Source organism: Petaurus breviceps, unplaced genomic scaffold, assembly GCF_028583685.1.
Source record: "Petaurus breviceps papuanus isolate PSGF00001 unplaced genomic scaffold, PetGlider_PUasm1.0 90808, whole genome shotgun sequence".
Taxonomy (NCBI): Eukaryota; Metazoa; Chordata; class Mammalia; order Diprotodontia; family Petauridae; genus Petaurus; species Petaurus breviceps.
Genome location: NW_027187349.1, coordinates 12,656,621 through 12,682,209, shown reverse-complemented (window position 1 = coordinate 12,682,209; position 25,589 = coordinate 12,656,621). Strand labels below are relative to the sequence as shown.

The following is a 25,589-nucleotide window of genomic DNA, read 5'->3' as shown; positions in this document are numbered from 1 at the left end:
GGTGAAGGACAGTGCTGTTGTTGCAGGGGTCTGGGAACCTTTCTGTTAGTTCAGAAGCCCTGAAGAAGGATTTTCTTGTTATATGTTTACAGAAATCCTGGGAGAGGGTTTTGCTAATGTTTTCAGGGGTTCTAGGACTGTTCTACAGACAGAGGATGAACTAATGAAGGGACTGGCAATGTATCTTGTGGCCTTGCTAAGCCTTGTCTCCCCAGGAACTAAGATTGCTGAGAACTTGCCTCGTGTCAAGATGAAGAAAAGACCTCCATTTGGGTATTAAGTGCTGTGTTTAAACTTGATGTAACTCTGGGGTAGATTCAATTGTGATCCAGGGGTGGGGAACTTTTGACCTTTTTGTGTTCTATGGTTGAACAAATGAATGTACTTTACTTAGATTGGAAACTAATCTCTATTTGAGAAGAGGGGCTTTGTGGTGGACTAAATGAAGGTACAGCCTAGGGGTGGGGTAGTATTTAGAACAGGGACTTTGTAATTGATTGAATGATTGGAAGGTCCTGGGGTGGGGTAGTACTTGGAGATTATTTAATCACCCTTAGTAAATGCTGTATTTTGAATGATGTCATGTTTTGATCTTCTCTGTTCTTGGTTTGTCACTAAATAAAATGGAGAGCACCTATGCTGGTATTTTGAACCTTGGGAAGTTGCCTTTCCTTGGTATTACATTACACAGATGAAGAAATTAAAGCTATTCATAGTCATGTGAAAAAATGCTCTTTAATAATCAATATTGGTTAGAGAAATGCAAATCCAAACAACTCTGAGGCACCATATCATATCTATCAGATTGGCTAACATGACAAAACAGAAAAAATGATAAGTATTGGAGAAGATGTGGGAAATTTGGGACACTAATGCATTATTGGTGGAGTTATGAACTGATCCAACCATTCTGGAGAGCAATTTGGAACTCTGTCCAAAGGACTACAAAACTGTGCATACCCTTTGACCCAGCAATACCACTTCTAGGTCTGTATCCCCAAAAGATCATAAAAATGGGAAAAGGACCCACCTGTACAAAAATATTTATAGCAGCATTTTTTGTGGTAGCCAAGAATTGGAAATTCAATTGGGGAATGGTTGAACAAGTTGTGTTATGTGACTATAATGGAATACTATCATTCCATGAGAAATGATGAGCAGGTAGACTTCAGAAAAACCTGGATGGACTTGTATGAACTGATACTGAGTGAAGTGAGCAGAACCAGGAGAATATTTTACATAGCAACAGTCACATTGTGGGATGACTAACTTTGGTAGACATAGCTCTTTTCAGTAATACAAGGATCTAAGATAACTCCAGAAGACTCATGATGGAAAATACTATCCACATCCAGAGAAAGAAATATGGAGTATAAATGCAGATCAAAGTGTACTATTTGCTCTCTTTTTGGTTTTGTCTTTTCTTTCTTGTCATTCCTCCCATTGGTTCTAATTCTTCTTTACAACATGACTAATGTGAAAATATGTTTAATATGAATGTATGTGTAGAGCCTTTATCAGATTGCATGCTGTCTTGGGGAGGGGGGAGGGGAAGGAGGGGGAGATAATTTAAAACTCAAAATCTTATGGAAGTGTATGTTGAGAACTAAAAATAAATAAATTAATTATTTTTACAAAAAGAAAGATCCCTTGGGCGGAGGAGAGAGGATACATGGAAGGAAGAAGGTGGTAGGACTTTCCCACCACACATAGAGCAGTAATACAGTAGTAGTGATCAAACTCAAGCCTGTAAGGAGAATTAAGTAAAAGCCAAAGGAATCAATAGTAAGTTATAAGATTGTGTTGTTGCATTAGGTAACTAGAGCGCTTGGGGTAAAAAAAAAAAGACATGGAGGAACTGGTAGTTCTTACCCTTGCCTCTGTCTTACTTAAGATGGATTGATGACTGGCACCTATTCCTAATCATCTCCTTTTTAGCCTGTTAAAGATGTTAAAGATTGGCTGACTTAATCTTGTTTCTCACTAACAATTGTGGTTTATCCAGTTCTTTTTTATTTCTGTGTCCCTTTAAAACTCATGACATGAGGACAGAGGATAGCTCTAGGTGCCACGTGAGAGGAGGTGATCTTTTCTAGTGCAGGGCTTGGATTCCAACCTACCCAGCCCATCGTCAGAGTTTTCCTCTCTCTCTAACTGGATGTACAATCAAAAAACATTTATATGTGTCATGCTTACATTTCCAAGGGTAGAATTATTATGAAATTGGGACCTTTCAAATCTGCCTCATCAGACCACAGATCTGATGTAACTAACCCTAGGGTCACAGTTATAAGAGAGTCTTCTGTACAAGTGGGTGAAGGTAGGGAAAAGCCAAATGACTATATCTAAAGGCCATTTTAATGCTTTGGGTAAAGCAACACCTGCCACCATTTTAGTCCCAGGTTTCAATAGGACCATTACAGGTGACAGCCAGACACAATATGTAATGAGTACCAGTCAGTCAATAAACAATAATAATCCTCATCCTATCCTCATTGTATCTCCTATTGTCCAGAATCAGGAGACTGGAGGAAAGGAGAGATAAAAAGATAGGGAGGAAGATGTGTCAGCAACCCCATAATACTCATAGTGTTCTCATTGCATTTCTAACTGTCCAGGACCAGGTCTTTACAAGAAAAGAAAGCAACAAAAGAACTGAAAGTAAGTTCTGTCTTCCCTCATTCCCACGTTGATTTTTCAACTATGTCCTTAGAGAAACTTACAGTGAATAAGTGAGCTGAGACTGAGTGGCCCTTGGAGGTTCACCAATCATTGGTCTTTGTGCAGGAGGCCATTCATTCTCTGAAGGAAAAATGATTGAGAAGAAAGCAAGAACCAGGTTAAGAGAATTAATGACTATCATCTGTCATTTCTATCGTGCATACAAATGTGCTTGATACTTCAGCAGAAACACATACAGGAAATATGTTCTTGCTATTAGAGCTTTACCATTTAGTAAATAGTAGAGAAAGATGAGAGAAAGGAGGACATAATAAGACTTTGTATTAATATGGTCCCTTTTCCCAAAGCAGCTCTAAGTACTTTGCATAAATTATATAATGGGAAGATAATAACAATGATGATCACAGCAACAAGCTCTTCAGTCTCAAACAATTTGCTTTTTTTCAACCAAATAGCAATAATCGCAGCACTTTGCATTTGAAATGTGCTTTTTACTTTTTCAATGAGTGGCCTCACATGCATTAACTCATTTTTTCACCCTCTCAGGAGCCTGTGAGGTCAGCAGGGGAGGCATTATTATTCCCATTTGACAGAGGAGGAAAATGAGGCCCAGGGAATTCAATGCCCTACCTCTTTCACTCATTCATTCAGTATATATCGATTGTCAATTTTCAGATCTGGGAAAAATGTTAGCTTAAAAAGTTCAACATCTCCCACTGCATCTGGAGCCATTTCCAGTCATCCTGATCCATATCTTGCTACTGGATCCAGATGGCTTGGGAGGAGAAAGTGAGCCTGGTGACTTTGCACAGCCCTCCCTCACTTATATCTAATTCACTTGCAAATCCTGGCATCACCTTACTGATGTCATGGTCCTCTTTGAGAAAGAAGGACAAACAACTATCTGTGAGTATCATGAGCTGCCGCCTGGGGACCCAACTGACCAATTCACCAATTATATTTATTGAGTAATACAGCTCCTTCCTTCCTTCCTTCCTTCCTTCCTTCCTTCCTTCCTTCCTTCCTTCCTTCCTTCCTTCCTTCCTTCCTTCCTTCCTTCCTTCCTTCCTTTCTTCCTTCCTTCCTCCTCTCCTCTCTTTTCCTTCCTCCTCTCCTCTCTTTTCCTTCCTCTCCCTCTGTCCACATAAGGAATCATTCCCTTACCTGTGGGTGCTCTGCCCAAAAGAATGTAAATTTCGATCACTGAAACCTCTCAAGACATCTTGGGGTTTACAGGTAATACTTCTTGGTCTTAAGGACCATACCTTAAATCCAAATCACTCAGTATTTCATTCATTGGTCAACAATAGGTCCCAAACCAAAGCCAGTGGGTCATTATTTGGACAGTGGTTATTCAGAGTGAATATAAATAGCAATTGTTTCTGTTTTGGCCAAAAACCCTGAGGTTCTTTCCCTCCCAGATTGATACATAAATATTTTTTTAACTAGGTAAAAGAGGCCATTCTTTGCCTCATTTCTTACCTAGCCTATCTCTGAATGGGTGTTGCCTCAGTCAAAATAAGACCTGTTAAAGACCTTAGCTTAAAAAGGTCAAGCTCTTTCACTGCATCAGGGCCATTTCCAGTCCTCCTGATCTATATCTTGCTAGTGCACCCAGATGGCTCTGGAGGAGAAAGTAAGACTGCTGACTTTGCACAGCCCTCCCTCACTTAAATATGATTCACTTGCATATCATGGCATCAACTCCCTGATGTCATGGCCCTCTTTGAGAATGAAGGACAAACAACAACATTGATTGTCAAATAAATGCAAGTCATTGTGATAGGCACTCAGAACAACAAAAACAAATAAGGCTCAACCCATTCCCTTCCCATTTATTTATATGGAAGATAAAAAATAATCTTAAAATTAAAAAAAATTAGGGTGGGCTCAGACAGAAAACTCTAAGTAGTTTGCTAGAAAGTCAATCTCTAAAACATTGTTGAATAGCTACAGTTTATCAAGCAGACATTAAGGAAGGTGTGGCTATTACAATGGACATAGGCGAAGAAGAACATATTTGGAGCCACTTATCAAGAACAAACATCATGTACTTATATACAAACATGTTTTGCATGACTGCACATGTTTAACCTATGTCAAATTGCTTGCTTTTTCAATGAGGGAGGATGGGAAGGAAGGAGAGAATTTGGAACTTAAAAATTTTTATGTACAATTGGTAAAAAAAAATAAAATATTCAATATATAATTTTTTCAAAAGAATAAATATCATGTCCACTTAAAACCAGTTTTAGGGAAAGAACAAATATTTGAACCATCTATTCACTGTTTTCAGTATTGGTATAACCTTTTCAGACAAAGCACATTTTTTTTGGTGAGAGTCATAGTTCAATGTTGGACAGTGGAGAATAAATGGCAATTCTGGTTGCAAAAAGTTGTAGTGTTTCAAGTTTTTCTATTGGCACTGTATCTGTCCCTGGTTCTTGTTACTTAGAAAAAAAATAATAAAAGTTAACCATAATACAGTACTTCAAGACTGTTTTTTTCACAGCAACCCTATGAGATAGATTAAGAATTGCTAATCCCATTTTGCAGATGAGGAAGCTGAGACAGTCAAATTACTTGCCCATGGTCAGATAGCTAGTTAGTATCTAGGCTAGGGCTTAAAATCAGTCTCAAACTCCAGTATATTTTCCAAATATACTTGTTGACTCTGTGGAGTTCATGTGGAATGTGTTGTCCTAAATGCCTGCAAAGTGGGCCACAATCAAATTCTATGCTGTTCTGATATCTAGGCAGAGTATAATGTAAGAAGGAAAATAAATAGTGCTGATGGTTCCTCCCAAAAATATGGTCTGAGAGTTCCATTCATTCTGTGAGCTTCCACAATGGTGGGAGCTTCTCCAGTGATGGGCATTTTTGTGACACCAGGTCTCCAGACTCCTATAGGGATCAGTGTTCTTTTCAATGCTACCATTTGAGCTTTTTTTTTAAGCAATTGGGGTTAAATAACTTCCTCAAGGTTACACAGTCAGTTATTTCTGGGTGTGGTGCTGAGTGTCTGACCCCAGGATTCGATCTCCAGGTCATCCCAACACTGGAGCTGGTGCTCTTACTCACTGAGCCACCTGGCCGCCCTCAATGCTACCATTTGAAAAGGCTACGTTATTATCACCTACAAGTCACAAGTTTATCAGTGTAGACAAATAGAGTGTCTAGTTCTAAATGAAATTTTAGTCTCTTTTTCTCAGAACTCTGAGTTTGGATGTGAAAGAAGAGCTCAGAAGCCCAGTGGGAGCTGCAAAGATATGATGTAAGGAGAGGTCTTTGGAATGTAGAGTAGGAAAGGAAAGTGAAAGGTGGAGGATTGGTGATTTTCTCCTTTCCCTGTGTTTCTTTGGATGCCAATAGTGCCTCTAAACATCTGGCGGCAGCTCAGTAGGATATCCCAGTTACCATGTGATTTATTTGTGCTCAGATTTCATGCATGTCAGACCAGGGCTAGAGTAATCCTTGGCTGCCTTTTTCTTTTTACATTTAATGTGCTCCGAGAGACACTCAGGTGGATTGAAGTCTGAGAGTGGTGAAAGCATAATTGTTCAACTTCCTTGTACCTGCCAAGTTTAGCTATGTGGTATGTTTTTAATTGAAGGCACATTAAAAAGGATGGAGGAGAGAAAAGAAAGGAAATGAAATATTTCGTGTATCCAACTGTAGCGTCTGCTTGATCATGTCTCTGTTTTTGTTCCAAAATGTAGATTTTTCCTGAATTAAAAAGGTTCACCACTAGTTTGGGGGCCAAATATCATCTGCCCATCTGCAATATGTTAATGTGGCATATGAGAGGTCAAAGCATGATGATAAATAATACTTTGATGAATCTGTCTTTCAATGATGCCAATCCCACCCAGTCTATCCACAATCATAATAACCTCGTATACTCGCATGGCATTTTTTAGCTTTTCACAGTGCTTCCCCATCTAGGATCTCAGTTTGTTCCCCACAAACCCCAATAGAGCATGGAGATTGCTCAGTACTCACTCTTGTGTAGCTGCCTCCTCAAGGCACTTTCAGGTGTTAGTTACTTGTCTAGGAGAGAAACTTATGAAGGTAGCAGGACACTGATAAGATACACATTTGAAAGCTCATCAAAGTGAAGGAGCTGTCAAAGAGAGATGGCTTTGAGTGAACTCTTCTGAAAGCAGAGCCTGGGGATAGCTTAATTCTTGCTACTTAGAAAGCACTTTTCTTCAAAACGCCCCCAAAGGGTCTCTAATGAAGTTTCCTATCAATTTAGGAGAATTACTAGAGAATTTCCTAGTCAAGATTATGAAGGTCCATAGAAGTCTAATGAAAGTTAACAAGTGAGCAAATCTCTCTCTCTCTCTCTCTCTCTCTCTCTCTCTCTCTCTCTCTCTCTCTCTCTCCCTCTCTCTCTCTCTCTCTCTCTCTCTCTCTCTCTCTCTCTCTCTCTCTCTCTCTCTCTCTCTCTCTCTCTCTCTCTCTCTCTCTTTCTCTCTCTCTCTCTCTCTCTCTCTCTTTCTCTCTCTCTCCCTCTCTCTCTCCCCCTCCCTCCCTCCCTCCTTCCTTTTTTCTTAACTTCCTTCCTTCTTTTTCTGTCTTTTCCCCCTCCTTTTCTTCTTCTCTTCCTTCCTTAAATCCATCCTTCTTTCTATCCTTCCCCAACCAATTTTTAAGTGCCTACTATGAACAGAGCTCCCATGGTAGTTTCTGGAAAAGATATAAAGTTTAGATTAAACACAGTTTTTGACCTCTTAGATCTGAATAATTCAGTAGAGAGAAGACATACTTAGGTCACTTTATTCCCAAAGCATGGTTCCATCCATTAAAGTGAACATATTGTTCTTAGTCTTCCTTATTTTTGCCTTTCACAGATGTTTTTAAGTGTCTTCCATCTAAGAGGGAGATAAGTGCTATAGTATAGGAGGAGAACTTTGTAAGAAATGAAGAAGAAGGTCATTCTATTCTCTAGTAGTGAATGAAAACTTTCAATAACCTAATTGGTGTTGAAGAGTTAGACCTGGACATAAATACTTACTGGAAAGAAAAGGGGAGAAAGTAAGATGGAAAGGACCAAAGGAACTTAAGGAGCTGGAGCACAACAGATGATGGTATATCTTCTTTAGGCAAGACTCACATGTGTGGAACAGAGATCAGTACAAGAAAACAGCACATAGTCACACATATTCTATAAATATGTGTATGGAGAGCACCAATTTATGATTATTTCTCCCCTCTGGTTCTTGAATAAAAAAAAAATGATTAAAAGTCAATATCATTGAACTTTCATTTTTAATTCAGTTCAAAAAAATATATTGAGTAGTTACTACATCCCTAGCAGTAAGTTAGATAAAAATTGAGGGGATACAAAAGAGACACAGGTCATAATCAAGTCATAGTCACCGTCCAATATACACACCCAAAAAAGTACAAGAGTAACATAAGGTGTTAGGTAAGAGAGGGACAAATGATTGCATATTGTAAATGACTTCTTGAAATATATCTTTGTGATGATAAATCTGGTCATTCTTCATCTCAGTTCTTACCTAGCTCTTAGTCATTGAATGGGTGTTGCCTCAGACAACCTGAGACTTGAGAAAGACCTTATTTTAGAAAGAGCAAGGTCACCCCCTGCATCCTTGGCCATTGCCCATCTTAACCTTTGTCTTGCTGCTGGAGGAGAGAGCAAAGCTGATGACTTTTCACAGGTCTGCCTCACTCAATTCATGTACATGTCAAGATATCACTGCAGGGATATCATTGGGCTTCTTCCAGAATGAAGGATGAATAGTAACAGCATTAACAACAAGATTCAAATTTATTATATTTCCATTAACTTCATGCTCAATTGAAATATTTTTTTTAACTTTAGTATACTTCAAAGTAGTCCACATCCTATAAGCCTTGCCCTTTCATGTGAATGTCAAAAAGAATAATTTTTTTTTCCACACACCCCAACCTCATCATTCATGGAGTGTTTTATGTTATTTCCTAGAGAGGACGTCTTTTAAGAAACTCCAATGATTTAAACAAGAAATTAAATTGTGTGAAGGCAATTTACCTATAGGAAGAAGCAGAGAGCAGGTAAGATGCTTTTTTAAAAGCAGAAAAATGAGTTAAGAATTCAAAGTTTTAATGGAAAAGCAAAACCTCAAAGCAGTATTTAAAATGAAACAGGATCTATGTTTGATTGGGGATTCTCAGATATGAATTAAGGATTTATGCATAGGCAGATGGAAAGTGAAAGTAGACTTGAGTTTTTGACGTGGGTGATTTGAAACTGATTTCCCCTTTGGAGAAGAATAAATTCCTCATGTTGCCCTGAACAAACATTTTAATTTAGATGGAATAGAGGTTCTTGCTCATTATTATTAGAATGTATGGATCCTGGCCTTTATTGTTATTATTAATTTTATTTATGCATTTATTATTTACTTGCCATTTTATTCATTTATTATTATTTTATTAGGAACTGACTTCCCCATCTACAGCAGTGAGTGCGTGGCCCTAGAAATGGAAAGGATACATGGGATCACCACTCATTCTCCCTTTCAACCTAGCTCTGCCTCTGCCTGTACTCACAGAGATAATAAAAATACTTTGCTCTTTTGTACCTAATCAACTTCAGGTACATGCTTCCAGGGCTACAGACTCATAGAATCTCAGAGTTGGATGTGATGTCAGAAGTTGTTTGGTCCGACTGATGCCTGAGCATAAGTACCTTCTGCAACATCATGACAAGTGATTATTCAGCCTTTATTTGTATACCTTCTAATGATGAGGAATTCATTACCTCTCAAGGTAGTCCATTCCATTGTTGGACAGCTCTAGTTGGAAACTATCTAGAGGTGGTGTGAGTTCACTGAGGGGAAAGCAAACATTTTTTCTTTAAAAAAAATTGATCTGTCCCTCCCATAACGCCTCTACCTCTGCTAAACAAATACATAGTCCTGCTTAGTAATCCCCCTTTCCCCCTCCCCCCAGCCCAATACATAGTTTCATGCTTCTTCCTCCCAAACAAATTTCCACAATACCCATTTCTGAAAATGTACATTTCTTTTTTGTTTTTTAAGTTCATCACCTCTTTGTCAGGTGAGTTGCATATTACATCTTCATTCTTTCAAACTCATTTTATTTTTTGTATTGATCAGAGTTCTAAAGTCTTTCAAATTTGTTTTTCTCTATCCTATTATTATTGTATAATTTTTTTTCTCTTAGATCTGCTCACTTTGCTCTGCATTAATTCATAGAAATTTTCCCAGTTTCCTCTGAAACTATTTCATTATTTCTCATGGCATAATAATATTCCCACAATGTTTCTATAAAAATGAAATACATTCAAAAGAAACATCAAGATTCTCCAAATCTCTAGTACTAAGAAAATGCAAATTAAAACAACTCTGAGGTTTCATTCCAAGTTTCATTCCCTGCTCAACAAATTTGCAATGATAATAAAAGTCAAAGATAGTGAAGTTAATGCTTCAGGGGCTTTGGGAAGATACTCATACTAATACCCTTTTGGTGAAACTGTAACTTGGTCCAACCCATTATGAAAATTGATTTGGAATTGGAAGAGAAAAATTACTAAGGAATTCATGCCTTTTGACGCCGTGATTCCCCTGCTGGTGGAATCAAGCCTAAGCCATCAAGAAGAGGAAGAAATGTCTGCTACAAATCAGAGCAGCCCTCTTTGTAGTAGGAAAACACTGGAAGTAAAGTGGGTGTTTATTGGTTAAAGAATGCCTGAACAAGTTGTGGTTCATAAATGTAACATAATATTGTGCCTTAAGAAATGATAAAAATGAGAAAGATAAAGACATATAGTATGATGTGGATATAAGCAGAGCAATAGAACAATATGCCCAATAATCATAGGAATGCAAAACAACCCTAAAAGACATTCGAGTACATATTACATACAATTTCTAATTTTGGTTCCCGAGAATTGGTGATGAGATGTAGTTCTCCCCTCTTGGTAGACAGGTGGTGGATGAGGGGTTGGTATTGTTGTATGTTGTTGTGTTGATTTGTTTTGTTTACATTGTTCTGAATGTGCTACCTGTGACTTGCCCATGGAGAGTTCCAGAGACAAATATAGCCAAACAACAACCTGTGACCATGTGTATGAGAGAAAAGACTGGGGTGGGGGTGGGAGTGATGAAGATGGATGTATCTTGAATTGGAGAAAAGATTGGCATTTAACTTTGGGAACCAGTGCCTTTCCTCTCTTCAGTGGCCTTGGCAGGGCTGTGATAATGCAACAGTTCCTTTCATGGGGGGTGAAGGGGGAGAGTGGTTAAGCTTAGAGACTTGCCTCATTTCAAAGGGACAGAGACACAATTAAATTCGCATCTGATAGCCAGGCCAAAGGAAAATGGAGATGGGGAAGCAAGAGAAGTTTCTTATCTGCCAAATCATTTTAGCTCTCTGGCCAGCCTTTTTCTTATGAGGCAGTATGGTACAGAGGATTCAGAGCAGTAAGGCTTGAAATCTCATCTCTGATGTTTATCACATGCATGACCTTAAGGCAAGTCACTTAACTTCCCTGGGTCTCAGTTTCCTCATTTGTACAATGAAAGGGTTGGACTAGAGGGCCTTTGAGGTCCCTTTTAGCTCTGGATATGTGATCCTATGATCTTATATTAAGTAATTAAGTAAGTAATAAAAAATTGGGATGTGCTAGTGGCCTATTTAACATAGTGTCCTTTATTGCTTTGGATATAAATAACACATTAGTGGAAAAGTTAATTAGTCATTCCATCAATTTGTACCTCAATTGACCAAGATTACATTTCTGGGTTGACACTTGCTTAGGGAAGGAAAACCCCCACAAAAACAACAATAATAACAAACCCGTATAACTATATTTCTCCTTTGGTCCACTGATGAACTCATGCCAATAGCCCCATTACGTTGAAATATGATTTTTCTTTTTCCTTTTTTTTCTTAAGTATAAAATGAGGAGTCTTGGAATGAAAAAAATTGAGATTTAGATCCCAACTCAGATATTTATTGACTGCAGTGTGATCATGGATAAGTCACAACCTCTACGTCTTCTCATTTATAAAATGAAGCAAATAATACCTGCAGCACTTACTTCGAAGGAATGTTCTAAGTATCAAATGAGATAATGTATGTAAAGTGCTTTGCAAACCCTAAAGAACCATATAAATGTCAGCTACACTTATCTGGACACTGTGCAGACTTATGGGATGAGCCTCAGAGGGAGAAAGGATGCTGGGTGATGGAGGTGGTCTGAAATCAATCAATCAATCAATCAATCAACAACCATTTGCTAGGTGCCTAGTATGTAGGGGAGTGGGGTGGGAAAGTGTGTATGTGCGGGTGTGCAGCTAGCTGTCGAAGTGGACAGAGTACTGGGCCTGGGGTCATGCAGACTCATCTTCCTGTGTTCAAATCTGAACTCTGTGACCCTGGGCAAGTTCCTTAACCCTTATCTTTTTGCCTATAAAATGAGCTGGAAAAAAAAATTGCAAATAACTCCAGTATTTTTGCTAAGAAAACTCCAAATGGGGTCTCAAAGGGTTGGATACAGTAGAAAAATGAACGAATAATAAAAATGTGCCAGGCTCTTTGTTACGCACTGGGGATAAAATACAACAAATGAAGCAATCCCTGCTCAAAAGGGGCTTACATTCCCATTAGGAGTTTATATCGAAAGGGAATTCCTAGCTCGGAGTAAAGAGTAAATTGAAGATATCATTTCCCCTTTTATATATATCCCTTCAGCATTCTAAGAGCTCCATGCTTTCCCTCCCTCCACTGATACAGATTACAACCACTCCATTAGATTGCATTCATGAGTTGCTATGGCTGAAAATCTTTCTGTGCATCGGATCCAGTAATTAGAATGGTGCCTGGTACATATTGGGCTCTTAATAAATTCTTGTTGACTTGACTTCAACTCAGTCATAGGATATGTATAATACATAGCTTAGCCAATGTTTAAATGATCTTATTCTCCAAAATTAAAAAAAAAAAACAAAACATTTGTTGCCAGGCAGCAAATGATTTTCAAAGCAATGCTTTTCCCACTGAATTACATAGCATATCACTTTTAAAATGTACCCCTTTTCCTTTCCTCTTGATCCATCCTTCACCCACTTCTCTGAGCTAGAGGCAACATGGCCTCCGGAGGGTGAAAAAAGCATCGCATTTGCATTCATTCAGCTTTCACTTTCAGAAAGTTGAAGGAATGAAGCCAATGGCTCGGGGCAATTTTTGAAGTGTCTTCTGGGAGTGAAAAGGCCTTGCAAGCAGAAGTATCACTTAATTTTAATTCCTTTTCCCCCCTGCTTCACAGAGAAGAAACATATGTCCTGGTATGGGAGTAGGTAATAAGAAACTAGACCTTTCGAGGACGGATCCTTGTATTTCTCCAGTGTTTCCTTCATGCTTATCCTCCTCCCTGAACAACCTCATCTTGGGAGAAATTAAGAATTTTTTTTTTCTGGTTATGAGAGATTTCCAGTGCAAGTCAATGGATCTTTTATGGCCTGCGTAAATCCTATGGCCTACTGTATCCTATCTTGTACCTGAGAGATCCATGAATATTAGATTTAATGATCGCTTGCTTTGAATTTAAGAAATCTTATCATGGATTAGACAGAGCTAGAAGGCGCCTTAGACTCCACTGAGTCCAAACCCTTTCGTTTGGCAGATGAGACTATAAGGTCCTAGAGAGGTTAAGTGACTTGCCCAAAGTTACACAGGTAGTGAGAAGTAGAGCCGGGATTCAAATTCAGTTCTTCAGACGCCAAATTCTGTTCTCTTTACACTGTACCAAGGTGTCAGATACGTACAGGCAGTGGATGGTACAGAACCATGCATGGCTTTTACTCTAATGTGGACATATGTACTGCATGAATTATCTGTGAACTTGTGTATGTGGAGGAGAGGGTAAAAACCAAATGGTATAATCCTCTAACAAATTTAAGATGACTTTGTCAGCTTTCTATTTTAAGGTTATATGTTTAGAGTAGTGTCTGAATTCATCAAAGGACTATTTTGTCTGCTAATTCACTTCATGTAGAGATGGAGATAATGTGCCATGAAACAGGATGGTTCCTCCTCACCTTCATTTCCTAGACTTACTGACTATAGTGCTTGAAATAAGAAGAAAAGAAGAATCAGAAAGGTTTAGGTGAAAACTATCTCCCCCCACTCCACATCCCCTCTTTACAACTAGTTTTCTTACTGCCTCCATCCATTTACTATCTCTGGCATGTGAGCTAATCAGCACTAGCACCTCAGGGTCTTTTCAGGTTTCCCTTCCCTTTCCCTTCCCCCTCCCCTTCCCTTTTTCCTCCCCTTCCTCTTCCTTTCCTTTTTGTCTGCTTTGACAACTTTATCAGCTTCTATGGCTTCAATGACCATATTTATGCAGATGATTCATATGTGTGTACACACATATGTGCATATGTTTATGTGTATACACATATTGTATTGTGTACATATATGTATATACACACACATCTCTCTCTCTCTCCCTCTCTGTCAAATCTCTCTTATATTCCAGTATTGTATTTACCAACTTCCTCTGGGATATACCAATCTGAATATTCTTTTGGCATCTCAAACTTAATATGTCCCAAAATAGAAATCATATCTTCCCCCAAACATACCCCTCCTCCAAATTCCTGAATTTCCATTGATGAACTAGCTTTCCAGCTACCATAATTTCATTCTTGGAGTAGAAAACCTGAATCTTTGATCTGTGACCCCTGTATTTAGATACACTTGTCAAATGTTGCCCATCCTCCCTCCACAACATCCCACCCATACTCTTCTAAATCAATCAATTAACAAGCATTTATTAAGTGCTTCCTATATGACAGGAAATGTCCTGAGTGATGGAGAAGCAAAGAAAAAAAAAGAAACAGTGCCTGTCCTCAAGGAGCACATATTCTGTTGGTGAAGAGGGAAGTGAAATGTGGGTAGATGAGTAGATATAAAATATAGGTAAAGTCAATAAATATAATTTCATTGACAGGAGGGGAGGGACTTAGGAAAAATCTTCATGTAGGAGGTTGTGCTTAAGATGAACTTTGAAGGGTGCTAGGGGTGGTAAATAACAGGGGAGGCAGCAAGGGTAAACTCACAGAGATGGGAGAAGGAATGTCCAAGTGGGAAGGGCAGCAAGTAAGCCAGCTTGGTTGGACCATAGCATGACGAGGAGTAATATATAATAAGTCTCAAAGGGTGGCAGAAATATTGTGAAGTGCTTTAAATGCCAAATAATGCCAAATGTATCTATTTATAATTGATCTGAGGAGCAATAGGGTGCCTTGAGCAGGGCCATGCTGTAAACAGATCTGTGTTTCAGGAATATCATTTTGGCCTTTTGTAGTAGGGGATTAATTGGAAGGCTATCATAGTAAGCCATGCGCGTGGTTATGGCAGCCTGAGCTAGTGTGATAGCCATATTAATGGAGAGAAAGAAGGATAGATAGCAGAGCTGTTACTGCCATAGAGTTGATAAGACTTAGCAACTGATTGGATATGAGGGGTGAGGGAGAGTGAAGACTGATGGATGATTCTGAGGTTGGGACCTATGTGGCTAAAATGAGGGTGCTGCCCTTGACAAAGATAGGGAGGGTAGAAAGAAAGGTGGGTTTTGTGGAAAAGAAGAGTTCTGTATTGGATGATTTGGGTTTGAGATACAGGATATCTAGTAGGAAATTTCCAATTTTTGTTGTCATTAAGTCATTTCAGTCATGTCTAACTCTGTGACTTTGGGGTTTTCTTGGCAAAGATGGTAGAATGGTTTGTCATTCTGTTCTCCAGCTCATTTCACTGATATGGAAACTGAGGCAAGCAGGGTTAAGTGACTTGCCCATGGTCACACAGCTAGTAAGTGTCTGAGGCTGAATTTGAATTCAGGAAGATGAGTCTTTCTGTTTCAAAGCCCAGTTCTCTATCCACTGCTTCACCTATCTACCCCTGACATTTCCAATAGATAGTAATGATAAGGGACCACTCACATAGCTTTAGCCTCAATTCAGACTCTCATAATTCTTCCTGGGCCCAGGCTCTGTGCTGCTGGAACTAGGATCAGTTGAGTTCTGTATATGAATCCTTCTTTTGAGCTTTATTACCTGTATGAGCACAAACAAGTCATCCAATCTCTTAGCTTGTTCTTCTATAAAATGAGTATAGTAATTCCCATAGTGCTTTTTTTTTTTTTTTTAAAAGAAATCAGGGTTAAGTAACTTGCTCAAGGTTACACGGCCAGGTGTTTCTGGGTGGGTGCTAAGTGTCTGAGCCCGGATTCAATCCCCAGGTCATCCAGACACTGGGGCCGGTGCTCTTACTCGCTGTGCTACCTGGCCGCCCCACATAGTGCTTTTCTTACAGGTTAAGTGAGACAATATACGTAAAGTACTTTGTGATCCTTACCTTAAAGTACTACGCAAATGTCAAATCTTATAACTTCCTGTCTCTCCTATTGTTTTTGAAAAAAGATTTAGAAACCTGCTATTTGTGCTTTCATCCAAGTCACCTAAACCACCTGAGGACCTACTCTTTAATAAGGTCCTGGACCATTTAGAGTTAGGGGTGGTGGTAAATTCTTTCAGCTAAGGAAACATCTGTTTTAGAGCTAGTACCTATTTTCATCCTTGTAATCCATCTGGATAATGAAAGAGCTCTTCAGAAAAAAATACTATACCTGTCAACAGAGGGAAAAAATAGTTCTATCCACCCCCCAGCCAAAACCCTTCTGATGTATGTGTCAGTTAATAGTGTAGAATGAACACTGAACCCACATAGAACTATTTTAAGCTTGTACTGTTTTTTAAAGAACACTGTCTGATCCAAAATTAGCCAACCAGTTATTATAATTTAGGAAGTCTTCCTTTTCCAAAATATAACTTTTCTTTTTTTTTGTGTGTGAAGTTCTGAAACCACAGTCACTTCATAACTAATGAGCAGATAGATTTGACACCTGAGTGTTTTTGCCTCATAGATGAAATGGGTTAAACAGTAAGACTCCTGATTAGTCATACTACTCTACAAGGCTGAACAGTTTAGCATTAGTAAGGCAACTAGAGAATGCATATTATGGGATCTAAAGTTGGAAGGGACCTTAGAGGTCACCTAGTCCAACCCCACGATTTTAGGTATTGGAAGAGGAAATGGTTTTTCCAAGTTCACACAGCTAATAAGTGTCAGAGATGGGAAGTGAACCTAGGTCTTCTAACTCCAAGGACAGTACTCTTACTACTAATACCCAGCTTATCTGTTGTCCTATTTATTTAAGGAATCCTCAGACCTTCCACATAGTAATTATTACACACCAAGAGAAAAATGCTTATTGCCCTTGTTTATGGGAGGTAGCAATCTCAGGAGTTAGAGAGAGATCAGTAACTCCTATATCTGAGTGCTCATTGACTAGTAGGAGGTGATCTTTGTAATAACTTGGTGACACCTGTCAGAGAATGAGCCTGATCCATTCCTGGCTTTACTGAAGATATTAACCTTTATGGAGTAGCTCTTCCAGGGGTAGAGAACTGAGGCAACAGGGGAGACATCTGTTCAGCAGTCCCACAAAGTGTTTCATGCTGTGCTGTCAGTATCAATCTCCCTAGAAAATATAATAGGAGGGGTGGCCAGGTAGTACAGTGAGTAAGAGCACCAGCTCCAGTGTCAGGATGACCTGGGGATCGAATCCAGGCTCAGACACTTAGCACCCACCCAGAAACACCTGGCCGTGTAACCTTGAGCAAGTTACTTAACCCCAATTGCTTAGGGGCGGCCAGGTGGCTCAGCGAGTAAGAGCATCGGCTCCAGTGTCGGGATGACCTGGATCAAATCTGCGCTCAGATACTCAGCACCACACCCAGAAATAACTGGCTGTGTAACCTTGAGCAAGTTACTCAACCCCGATTGCTTAAAAAAAAAAAAAAGAAAAGAAAAAAAAGAAAATATAAGAGCAATCCCGGGTCACCCTGTTGTGTTTGAAGAAGTTGTCAAGGAAACATGTAAGCCTTTTTTTGTTTTAAGTATTTCTTTTGTGATAGAAAAAATAAATAGCTATATTTACTTTGTTCATTGAATATCCGCCTCAAAGGGACCCTGTCAATCCTTCTGGAGGAGGCCCTATGCATAAGCCATTCCTAAGCTTTGTTTAAAAGATTTCCCCTATACCCAAAAAACTATAAAACTCTGTATACCTTTTGATCCAGCAATACCACTGCGAGGTCTGTATCCCAAAGAGATCATAAAAAAGGGAAAAGGACCCACATGTACAAAAACATTTATAACAGCTCTTTTTCTTGTGACTAAGAATTGGAAATCAAAGGGATTGCCCATCAATTGGGGTATGGTTAAACAAGCTGTTGTATATAATTGTAATGGAATATTATTATGCTATAAGAAATGATGAGCAGGATTTCAGAAAGTGAAGTAAACAGAACCAGGAGAACATGTTACATGATAACAGTAATATTGTTTGATGAAGAACTATGAATGACATAGCTATTCTCACAAATACAATGATCTAAGACAGTCCCAAAGGACTAGTGATGAAGCAAGCTATCTACCTCCAGAGAAAGAACTGATATTGACTGAGTGAGGGCTGAAGCATGCTATATTTTTCACTTTCATTTTTTTTCTTTTTTCAAGTTTCTTGTACAAAATAATTAATATGGAAATGTTTTACATAATTGCACTTGTATAACCTATATCTGATTGCTTACTGTCTTGGGGAAAGGGAGGGGATAGAGAAGGGAAGGAAAAAATTTAGAACTCAAAACTTTAAATAAAAATGTTAAAAAAAAAAAGTTTTCCCTGAAGTTCTACTCTGGGCTTGAGGGAATAATGAGCAAAAGGGTTTGAGAAAAGCCTGATTCTCCTATTTTAGACAAAACTTCCGTAGGATTGAACTCAGTCCATATAAACCCCCCTAGAGGGGTCTTAATGGTAAAGGGAACTCCAAGCTAAGAGCTCAAAAATTTTATGTGAATAATACAAGTAATAGCAATCCCTTAATTTTGATTTGCAAGAAATTCTTTATCCAAAGTATTTCCAGACTCAATTTATAGGTTCATATAGGCTTTTTCATGTAAACTATTTTCTGGAGTGATAAAGAAAAAATTATGGGGGAAAGAAGTTTAAAATATCTTTTTGAAATGATACAAAACCAATTTATTATATCTCTTATTAGACTACTCGTGTTTCTTCTTCCCAATATCATGAATTTTCACAGATTACATTTCAGAAACAAGTAACATACACATCTTTCTCAACACTCTGCTTTTCTTTTCTGCTGTTGTGTTCTTTTCTTTTAATTAAACAATTATTTTTGGGGTTTAGCTTAACAATCATTTGAAGTACTGTACACATTTTCAGATCTGTTCTAGATCAGATTCCCAGTTGCTGTTTCAAAGAACAAGGCAAGCCTGAACAAAAAGATTCTAAAGTTTCATCTTTAACAATATGATAGCTACACAAAAGCAGCAGGTATGACTAGCTCCTTGGCTAATTAGCTCACTGAACCATCATCCTTCCTGTTCACATCTGACCTCCTAATTAAGATGTTGGTTGAGAGTGAAACCATGTATCACAAACCACAAATAGTGTCATTATTTGAATGGGGGAAAATTTCTTAAACGAAGCTTAGGAATGGCTCATATGTAGGGCCAATTCCCAAAGGATTAACATGGTCCTTCAAGAATGATACTCAATGGGGGCGGCCAGGTAGCACAGGAGTAAGAGCACCGGCTCCAGTGTTGAGAACACCTAGAGATCGAATCCCGGGCTCAGACACTTAGCACCCACCCAGAAACACCTGGCCGTGTAACCTTGAGCAAGTTACTTAACCCCAATTGCTTTAAAAAAAAAAAAAGAATGATACTCAATGAACAAAGTAAATATAGGTATTTATTTCTTCTTTCACAAAAGAAATACTTAAAACACAAAAGACTCACAGGCATCTTTGTCAATTACTTAAAATATGACTCGGTAACCCCAGATTCCTATTCGATTTTACCAGGAGGCTGATACTCAAGTGAGGATTCAAATGAATTATGAATAAACTATATTCTAAAGTTTGGCAAATACATGAAGCCACATGAAACAGCACACGTGTATGCTCGATTGACTGATTGCTTAGACAAACACTATAATGAATTGGGCCCAGGATTGACTAAGAGAATGGTAGACTGGATTGCTTTGGGGAGATTGTGCCTGATTTTCATTGATTCTAAGGTGCTCACTAACAGAGAAATTCATCTTTTTAATATCAGTATTCTACCAGTGATGTGAATCACAGAACACCACCATCTCTGAAGGATCAAAATTATGAGTGATCCAAAGAAAAATGCAAAGATTCATTGTGGGTCTCAGTGGGCTACTGTATATTGCCAACCATTACCTTGTTCAGAGTAGGCATAATCAAGGAAATAATCAATCAGGAAAGAAGGCAAAGTGGTAATATAGAAATACTGAGGGCAGCTAAGTGTTACATGGACACTCACCCACCTGGAAGAAGGTTTCCAGCATATTCGTGGCATTCTTTCTGGAAGATTCATAGGAGTCACAGAATAGTGAATGGCCTTAGAATCAGAAAGAGATGTTATTGACTCTGGTATTATTGCTGTGAAGTCACTTAACTTTTAAATGCCCCCAAACAAATCACAAAATAAAAGTAACTATGAGTTACTGGTTCAAATTGATAGATGGAGTTTTCATACAAGGAGTACACTATACTCATGATATTACAGGGCTTTCCCTGTAAACCTTTAATAAGCAGAGATCTGTCCATTCTTGTTCAAATAAATACCAGTTACTCCTTGCTATTTCTAGGCTTACACACAAACTCCTAATTTTGTCATTTAAAGCCCTTAACAACTTACCTTTGTTAGCTTATATACATTACTCCCCTTCATATGTTCTATAGTCCAGATAAACTGGTCTTCTTGCTCCTAGCATATGACACTCCATTTCCCACTTTCCTGCCTTTTTTTTTTTTTGTTGCAGATTATTCCTCATACCTGGAATATTCTCCTTCACACATCTGCCTCTTAGAATCTTGAATTTCCTTCCAAGCTCAGCTTGAACGCTATGAGAACTTTAAAATTTTTAAAAAATATTTTCCCTGAATTACATGTAAAGACAATTTAACATTCATTTTTTAAAGATTTTGACTTCCAAATTATTTTCCTTCCTCCCCACTGCCCTCATTGAGAAAGTAAGCAATTTAATAGAGGTTATGTACAATCACACAAAACATATTTCCATGTTAGTCCTGTTGTGAAAGAAAACACAGACAAAAAAATAAAGAATATAAAAAAATAAAGACAAATAAAGAAAAAGTATGGGGGGGCGGAGCCAGGATGGCGGAGTAGAAGCACGACCATCCCGCAGCTCAGGCTTCCACCCTCCCCAATCCATGTAAAAAGGGGACTCTAAACAAACTTTGGAGCTGCAGAATCCACAAAATGACACAGAGAAGCTAACCTCCCACTGAGGACAGCCTGGCAGGCCTGCAGGAATCCAGCACAGCGCTCTGAGAGCCAAGCCCAGCACCATGCTGAGGCTTTAGCCCCAGGGCAGGCCTGACCAGCGCTGGCCAGAGAGACTCCAGATCAGCAGCAGTTGTGGCCGTTTCCAGATTTATCAACACATAGACACAAAGGACAAAGTGAGAGGTCAGTACAGTCTGGACTTTGGGACCAGTAAGTGGGAGTGCGTGGCTTTTACCCCCAGGGCGAAAAGCCGCAGAGACGCTGGCACAGCCAGCCAGCGCCATGTGGCAGCTTCAGCTCTTGGCCTACAGAGTGTAGGGGGACCAAGCACCAGTCTGAGGGGTAATCGCTCTTGCTTTAACCTGCTTGGATCTGGATTGCAGTCTAGGGTGGAGGTCCTGGGGTGTGTGTCCAGCTTGTCAGAGTGTGTGGAAACCCCATAGAGGGCACCCATCTAATACCTCCAGCAGCTGAGAAAATGCCAGCATTTGGGACGAAAGCTCCCCTATCTGGTGGCAGAGTCCTACTGTGGCAAAAAGCCCAAAAGTCAAGTAATTGAGTGGCAAAATGAGCAGGCAAAGGAAACAAAGCAGACAGAAGATTCCAACAATACACTCCTATTTTGGGGACAAAAAGGAGCAAAGCATGGAACAGGAGGAAAACAGTGAAGTCAGAACTCCTGCACCAAAAGCTTCAAAGGAAAATACAAGCTGGTTACAGGCCGTAGAGGACCTTAAGAAAGATTTTGAAAACCAAATAAGAGAAGTGGAGGAAAAATTGGGAAGATAAATGAGAACAATGCAAGAAAATTATGAAATGAGAATCAACAGCCTGACTGAGGAAAATAATACCTTAAAAAACAGACTGACTCAAATGGCAAAGGAGGCCCAAAAAGGCAATGAGGAGAAGAATGCCTTAAAAAGCCGAATTTGCCTGATGGAAAAAGAATCTCAAAAACTCAATGAGGAGAATCATTGCTTCAGAATTAGATTGGAGCAAATGGAAGCTAATGACTTTATGAGAAATCAAGATGCTGTTAAACAGATCCAAACAAATGAAAGACTAGAAGGCAATGTGAAATATCTCATGGGAAAAACCACTGACCTGGAAAATAGATCCAGGAGAGATAATTTAAAAATTATTGGACTGCCTGAAAGCCATGACCAAAGTAAGAACCTAGAAATCATCTTCCAGGAAGTTCTCAAAGAAAACTGCCCTGATGTTTTAGTACCAGAAGGCAAAATAGAGGTTGAAAGAATCCACCGATCACCTCTTGAAAAAGATCCCTAAAAGAAAACTCTTAGGAATATTATAGCCAGGTTCTGGAATTCCCAGATTAAGGAGAGAATATTACAAGCATCCAGGAAGAAACAATTTGAATATTGTGGAAACACAATCAGGATAACCCAGGATCTGGCAGCTTCTACACTGAGGGATTGAAGGGCTTGGAATGTGATATTCCGAAGGTCAAGGGAGCTGGCATTAAAACCAAGAGTCACCTACCCAGCAAAACTGAGTATCATGTTTCAGGGGAAAACATGGTTATTCAGTGGAATAGAGGACTTTCAAGCATTCTTGCTGAAAAAACCAGAGTTGAATAGAAAATTTGACATTCAGATCCAAGAAGCATGAGAAGGTAAACAGGGAAAAGGAATCATAAAGAACTTATCAAAGCTGAACTATTAACATTCCTACATGGAAAAAACAATAATTGTAACTTATGAAACTTTTCTCAGTAGTTGATGGGATTAGAAATATATATATATATTTGTCTATATATGAGGGTATATGGGCATATGAATACAAATGTGAATGTGTGTATATATGTTTACAGGTATACATAGATAGAGGGCACAGGTCCAATTTAACAGGAAGGAATGATACTTAAAAGGTGAAATTAAGAGATGAGAGGAATATAATGAGAGGAGATGGGGAGAGACAGATTGGGGTAAACTATCTCATACAGAAGAGTCAAGGGAAAATAGTTACAATGGAGGGGAAGAATAGGAAGGCAAAAGGGAATAGGTCAACCTTATTCCCATTGAATTTGGCTTGAGGAGGGAGTAAAATACACACTAAATAGGGTATCTCACCCTCTAGGAGAACAGGGAGGGAAGGGGATGAGAAGGGGGGATGAAGAAGGGAGGGTAGACTGGGGGGGAGGGAGGTTGGAAGCACTCACTTTTGAAAATAGACAGGATCAAAGTGGAGAGTAGAGCAAGTGGGAGGTGGGATGGGAGGGAGGGAAGTGTAGTCAGTCTTTTACAATGTATCTACTATGTTATTGTTTTGCATTAGCAACACATGAGCAACCTATACTGAACTGCGTATCTTCCCAGTAGGGGTGGGTGACGAGATAGGAGGGGAATGAATCTGGAATTGAAAGTTTTGAAATCAAATATTCAAATGTGTGTATATATATATATATATATATATATATATATACGTATGTATGTATGTATACGTGTGTGTGCATATATATATGTATATATATACTATTATTAATACCATCTTACATGTCATTGGGAAATGGGATGTGCAGGCACTGAGGCATAGAGACCCACTGGAAAAGTGGAAAGGGGTATGGGGGAAAATGTGGGAGAGAGCAGATTGGAGGAGGTGATATCCTGTGGGACTGCTATTTTGGGGCAGTGGGTGGGGGAGAAATGGGGAGAAAATTTGTAACTCAAAATCTGGCAGAAACGGATGATGTAAATCAGAAGTTAATAAAGCATTAAAAAAAAACAAAAAAAAAAAAGAAAAAGTATGCTTCAATCTGCATTTAGATTCCATCAGTTCTTTCTCTGGAGATGGATGGCATTTTTCATCATACGTTTTTTCAGAATTTTCTTAGATAATTGTAATGCTGATAATAGCTAAGTCATTCACAGTTGATCATCATATAATGTTCTCCTGATTCTGATCATTTCACTTTGCATCAGTTCATATAAGTCTCCCCAGGTTTTTCTAAAACTACCCTACTCATCATTTTTTATAGAACAATAGAATTCCATCACAATCCTATAGAGACACTTGTTCAACCATTCACCAGCTGATGGACATCCCCTCAATTTCCAATTCTTTGCCACCACTAAAAGAACTGGCATAAATATTTTTGTACATATAGGTCCTTTTCCTTTTTGTTTTTTAGGATATACATCTAGTAGAGGTATTGCTTAGTGAAAGGATACGCATGGTTTTATAGCCCTTTGGACATGGTTCCAAATGGCAGTGAGAACTTTCTAGATATCTCTCCTCAGCTGTTAACTGCTCCCTCACAAAAATTGCCTTGTATTTATTGTGACTATACTTAAGCATGTACATGTTGTATACCTTGACAAGATATCTTTCTTATGAGAGGGGATTTTTCATTTTTTTCTTTATATATCTGGTATCTAGCATAGTGACTGGAATGTAATAGCTTGATAAATACTTGTTGCTTGATTTATCATAGGTAGATTGTAGCTAGATTACAAAGTGCTTTAAAAAGCAAACAAAGGAGTTTATATTTGGTTCCAGAGGTAACAGAGGGCCACTGTTGAGCAGGGGAGTGGCATTGTCTGACTTATGCTTTAGCAATATTATCTAGGAAGCTGTGTGGAGGATAAATCAAATGGGGGAGGGACTGGAGACAAACCAATGAAAAGTCTATTGCAAAGGTCCAGGTACAAGGTGATGAGGGCCTGAATAAGGCTGTGGCTATGTGAATGGAGAAAAGAGAGTCAAGAAATGTTGGGGAGGTAGAAATGGCAAGATTTGGCAAATAATTGGATAAATAGGGTGAGAGACTGAAGAATCAAGGATTGACTCTGAACCTTTGTGACTGGAAGGATGGTGGCTCCTTGATGGCAATAGGGAAATTAGCAAGAAAGCTTTTAGCCTTGGGAAAAAGATAAATTATTTTTCTTAGATGAGTCCATGTGAGGTGTTTAGAGTACATTCAGATAGAAATATTCAATAGGCAGTTGGTGACTATAGGCAGTAGGATTGTAGCTCAGGAAATATATTAGGACTGGAAGTCATCTGCATTTTTTTGTTCTTGTTCAGTCCTTTTTTCAGTAATGTATGACTCTTCATGACCCCATCTGGGGTTTTCTTGGCAAAGACTGTAGAGAGCCTCTGAATGAGACAGAAGGAATGTCTAGAGAGGTGGGAACATAATCTGTAAAGTACCTCTTAGGAGCCTAAGGAGGAGTTAATATCCAGAAAGGTGTGGTTAAATTCTGCACAGCTTACAAGGAATGTTCTAACTCAAGGTTGATGGATTTGGGAATTAAGAGAGCATTGGTACCACCTTTTTGATGATTATTACTTTTTAGTGTAGTTTGAGATGTGGTTTTGATGTTGTTCATAAGAAACAACCTTGAAACGTTAACTTTGACACAGAGTTGAATGTGGGGTTTAAGGGGCAGGTAGGTGGTACAGTGGATAGAGCAC

The 25,589-nt window shown here is 38.8% G+C and overlaps 1 long non-coding RNA gene across 3 annotated transcripts in view; it reads left to right on the top strand.

Annotated features, from left to right (window-relative positions):
* Positions 1-25,589, top strand: part of LOC138147822 (uncharacterized) — a 116,377-nt gene that overhangs the window by 66,398 nt on the left and 24,390 nt on the right. For 2 of the 3 annotated variants that reach the window (XR_011164903.1, XR_011164901.1), the window contains exon 4: positions 8,660-8,748. This is a non-coding gene — a long non-coding RNA (uncharacterized lncRNA). Of the gene's footprint in view, positions 1-8,659; positions 8,749-9,133; positions 11,346-25,589 lie in introns of those variants that run through there. The other variant, XR_011164902.1, reaches the window with a different exon arrangement.